Consider the following 5157-nt stretch of genomic DNA (forward strand, 5'->3'; position numbering starts at 1 on the left):
GTCCCGTGGTCTGGGTATGGGCTCGGCGGGCAGATCTCCACGGCCCTGAAGGGAGCACTGAACTCACTCACCCTCCCGGCAGTCAGCCGTGATGCGGGGCCTCTTACTCATCCTGAGGTCATCAGTCATGTTTCCAAGGGTGTGAGTCATCCGAGGGGGAGGACTCGGGCTGGGGTGGGATGACGCGGGAGGGGCGTGTGGCCCCGAGGGAGCTGTTGCCTCATTCCAGAGCTGGAGACGCTCCTCTATGGAGGAGAAATGCACCCCTCATCCGCCCCGAGGTGGGCTGGTGCGTGTGCACATGTGTGTGCGTGTGTGCGCGCGTGTTGTAGAATGCTGGCTTCCAGCAGGGAAGCTGGAAGCCTGAGCAAGAAGCACGAGTCCTTCCTCCTTAGCCACTGAGGACGTGCCCAGAGATGCCGCTGGGTGCTCTTCTGACTTACTAGGGAAAGATGCCCTCGCAGGTGGCTGGTTCTTCATCCCCTGGGGCCCCCTGAGGGGAGCGGGTCGGAGGTTTTCATCTCTATTTTCGAGGCAGGGATCGGAGGGCAGAGCTGCCATGGGAGCTGCCAGTGTCCCTGGTTGACCCTGACCGCGGGCTGTGTGGCTTCCCTTGGCAGGGGCTCTGCCGGCCTTTGGACCTGTGTTGTCCCCATGCTCGTCCTCCCATAGGGGCTCGGCCAGCACCCACCAGCCGTCTGTGCTCCTGGATCAGGTCCTCCGAGGTCCCGGCTGTGGGGACTTCCCGGGATGTCCAGTTCTGGCCACGTCCCCCTTCTCCTGCCCTGAATGCCGGTGACCTTCAGAGGAGAGCCTTTTCCCCATGGGTGGGATGGAGAGCTGGCAAGGGCCTGCCAGGTCAGGGCGATGGCCACCGTCCGGCCGGCCCAAGGAGTCAAGTAGCAGCGGTCGGCACTTCAGCTGTGGTTGGCCGGGCACCTGGCGCACTGTCCCATGCCTCCCTCTCCCACATGTCCCAGCCCACTTCTTTCCAGAGTTCCATCAGGAGGCGTCTTTAGTTCCCTGGGGAGAACCCAGTTCATATGTGGGGAAAGACCCCATTTAGAGGCAGGAGTTATTATCCTCACTGCGCTGAAGTGGAGGCTTCTGGGGACTGTTGCTTGGGCTGCGGAGCCCGGCTGGTGAGAGAAGGGGCGGCTGAGTGTCAGATCTGAGGCAAGGTGGCCACTCCATGGGACCCTCCTGCCTTAGGAAGCCTGCACAGCCCCCAAGCCCCCGGACCACCTCCCTCAGCCACAACTGCAGACGGCAACCCAAGAGAAAGACCTGGCGTGGGAAAATGGTTTGTTGGGATCCGAGGCTGTGGTGGGCTGAGCTCTTCTCTCGCCCCCCACATTCTCATGGTGAAGGCCTAACCCCAGGACCCCAGAACATGGTAGATGGGGTCTTCAGGAGGGGACTGCATCCCCATGGCGTGATGTGGGTAGGCCCGGTACCCGGTGCTGGTGTCTTCCCAGGGGGGCAGAGCAGGACCAGATGGACACCAGGAAGGCCCGCAGACCTACTCAGACTTCCACCCCTGGAGTGGCGAGCAGCTTCTATGGCATCTGCCCCTGGCATCTGGTGTCTGTATGGAGCCCCTTTCACAAGCATCTGTGTCCCCGGCCGCCGCACACATAGGCACTAGAGCGCGTTTCGGGCTGGCAGGAAAAGCGGGGCTGGGGCAGGCAGGGCCAGGCAGTCGTCATGTCTGAACCCGGCCTCCTTCCTCTTGCTGAAACTTCCTGTTTCTGAGGAACCAAGATTGTGCAGATCCCAGAGGCCGTCCCGTAAGTCGCGCAATTACCACAGAGCCGGTGGGTGAGCTCAGTGGTGAATCAGACCAGACCCCTGCGTTTCCCTTGAAACAGGGTTTGGCATTAGAGGAGGAAGTCAAAAGCTGCTGGAAAGTTGACTGCTGGCGAGGAAATACCGGCAGTGGGGCCCGAGGCTCAGGGAGGGGTGTCTTCCCGTCCCCTTCGAGGACAGAAGCCATCCAGGGCCAGGCCTGAACCGTCACCCATACAGACGTGGCATCCCCACATCCATGCTGTCCTCACAGCCCCATCTGCACCCCTTGCTTGAAAGAGAAATCCCGGGACGGGGGCCCTCCCAGAGCTCCGTCACCCTGGTGCCTGCTTTGGCTGAGGCGGCCCTGGCGGCTTCCTGGGGACGAGGAGAAAGCAGGGCCCACACAGCTGGAAGCCAGTCCTGGGGAGGACTAGACGGGGGGCGTGGGGCGGGAGACTGGAGCGGGGAGGCGAGGGCAGAGGCTGGGCTATGTCAGGGGTGGTTGGCTGGCTTAAGGGTCTCCCTGAATCTGGCCACATCTGGATAGGAGCCTGGAACGTGGCAGCCGGCAGGAGGTCTCAAAGCGGCCTTAGGTGGCCCCGGGGGGCTTGGGTTTGGCTGAGAGTTCGGATGGCCTGGCTTCTGACCCTGGCACTGCCTCCTACTGGCCGAGGGCCTGCCAAACTCTGTCCTCTACTCAGCCTGCCTGTTCACCGTCAGCTAGGGTCATTAGGCCACCTCTGAGGAGCCACAGTACTGGGATATGGGACAAAAACCCCAGCACAAGCCAGACCCCACAAAGGCTGCAGCTGATCAGTGAGAGAGCCAGGTACGTGTCTGCCTGAGGAGCCATGCCTATGCTGTACCTCTAAAGGAAGAGGGTGGGACCGCAATGGCCTGAGCTGCTGCTGTCAAGTCCGTTGGGTCCTCAGAGCCCAGGAAAGGCCTCAAGTCCCTCAGGACCCGGCTGCCCCCTTCGGTCAGCTTCACCTCCCTGCCTCCCTGCCCTGTGCCCTCCTGTCCTGACGCCTGAAACTCCGCCCCACACCCTCTGGCTCCTACTCCTCCCCCTACCTCCCAGGGGGTCTTTCCCCACCATCCCTTGGAACGGAACCTGCCTGCCCGCCCACCTGTCTGTCTGTCCATCCGTGAGCCACGCCCTGGCCCCTCCACGCCTGTCCTTGCACGCCCACTCTCCACGGAGGAACCCCATTCTCCCCTGCACCATGAGCTCCCGGGCCCGGGCTGTGGTCTCCCTGAGACCCATCCAGGGGCTCAAACATAATAACAGCTCAATAAACGAGTGTCGAAACAATGACTGGCTCATGGGGAACATGACTTCTCTGGGGTACAGGGCCGGGTCCTCTTCATGAGTCACCAACCTGAGCCGCTGTGCCTGGTTGCCACCCACTGACCCCCGTGAAACCTCCCCGCAATGACATCACCCTCAGCCTTCATGCTCAGAAGCACCCGGGCCTCCCCCCTCCACCCCCACCTGCCTCCTCCTTCCTCTCCTCCCTCCTCAGGGCAGCACATCTAAATAAGGCCAGGTCCCAGGCCCTGTGTCTGGACTTGCATCCCCAGCCTCGGGAGATGCGAGGGGGTCGGGAGGGCCATGCCCAGGAGAAGACGGGCGGATACGGTTCCTGCGGGACACCCAGGGTGGCCAAGGGGTCTGTGCCAGTTGACCTGGTGCTCTGGAGTTCACGGAACAGGAGATTGGGCGGCCTGGGGTGGGGGTGGAGGCGGGCCGAGGCAGCGAGCATGGGGCGTGGGAGCCTGGCGGCCCCCCACAGCCTGCACGTCCCAACGCCCAGCTCCGGCTTGGGAGAGGGCCCGCCTGTCCCCGACGCGTGGCTGCCACCCATCCCAGATGGCCAGGCAGGAGCCAGACTCCCGGGGATGACTGCCCTGTCTTCTGCTTGGCCTTCCTTCCTGTCCCCTGAATGTCCCAGGTGTTTCTAGGCTGAGCTGGGGGGAGCTGGCTATTCGGGGCAGGCCCTAGATACTGGCGGCTCCCACATCGGGCCCCTTTCACAAGAATGAAAAACACTCGAGACCCTGCTGCAGGAGATGGGTGCGTAAGGTCCTGAGGGGCAGGCAGGACCTTCATGACCCTTGAAGACGTGTCGCAACAGCGAGTACAAGGCAACCTTGCAGCTGTTGGGAAACCCCAGGGAGCGCTGGGGTCATCGGTCCACGGACAGGGAGTGAGGGGACCGCTGCTTCATGTAGCGTGGACGGTGTGTGGCGTTCATGAACCTGAGAGGCTGTAAATAAAGTAGCAAACCACTGAGAGGGCTGCTACCCCCAAGGGTGTGCCTCGAAGCTCTGGACGTGGGTGCCAGCTGACCCTGCCTCTCACCCCACAGGGCCATGGTCTCTGTCCAGTGTCTTCGCTGGACACTTGCCCTGGAGGCACGGTTGGGGTGTGGCAGCTTCCTCTCCGTCCCCAGGGACAGGACCTGGCGCGCAGTGGGTGCTGAGGGGGCAACGTGGCCATGGAAGCTGTCACTAACCTTGGTCACTCCGCGAGTGAGGGGCTGTGATGATTCTACTGGGACAGGTGTTGTCCGGGGCTGTGGGATGCAGTGCCTGTTCTCCATCCTGTGCAGAGGTGTCTGTCGAGACCAAGAAGGAACGAGTGAATGACTCACTAAAAAGCCGAGGCTCTGGCATCGAGACCCCTGTGGCTTCCAATGTGCCATGGTGCTGTGTGCACTGTGCACCAGACTGGGCCTCAAAGTCCATCTTCCTCCTGTCTCGTAGGCACGGACTCCACAGGGAGATGCTGGGGTACCCCCGGGAATTGCGCCCATGCCCCAGCTGTGCTGAGTCTCACACCTGCCTTGGAGGCAGACACTCTCCTGACCTTCCTGGGCCAGTCGAGGCCACGTGGCCACCAACACCAGAGAACCCCCGAGCACGTGCCTAGAAAGCTTATGCCGGCAAGTCGCCCGGCCTTCTCTTGGGGAGAACTTAGGACAGAGGCGGGGTGGCTGGCCCTGGGCATCCTCGTCCATTGGCCAAAGCTTGTCCAGATGAGAACAGAGTCTGCTCCTGGGAGGACCGCCCTGCCCTCCTGTTGGGTAGAGTCCTGGACCGGCCAGGGCACTCAGAAACCTGGCCAGGTGTGGCGTGGGCTCTCCAAGGGCTTCCTGCCCTCCAGCCTCCAGCGGTCGGGTCAGCGGGGCAGGGCCTGGGCCAGACTTACTATGGCAAGGATGCTGCCATGAACACGCCCTGAGGCTCCTGGCGTGGGCTGAGGAGGCAACCGACCGACCCCAACCACGGGGCCTGGTGCCTCCGGCCTCCCGCTTTCTGGGAGGCTGGTGGGGCTGGCCGTCCCAGCAGGCAGGAGAGCTA

Source organism: Carlito syrichta, unplaced genomic scaffold (genome assembly GCF_000164805.1).
Source record: "Carlito syrichta isolate Samal-C Ts95f unplaced genomic scaffold, Tarsius_syrichta-2.0.1 Scaffold130382, whole genome shotgun sequence".
Classification (NCBI taxonomy): Eukaryota; Metazoa; Chordata; class Mammalia; order Primates; family Tarsiidae; genus Carlito; species Carlito syrichta.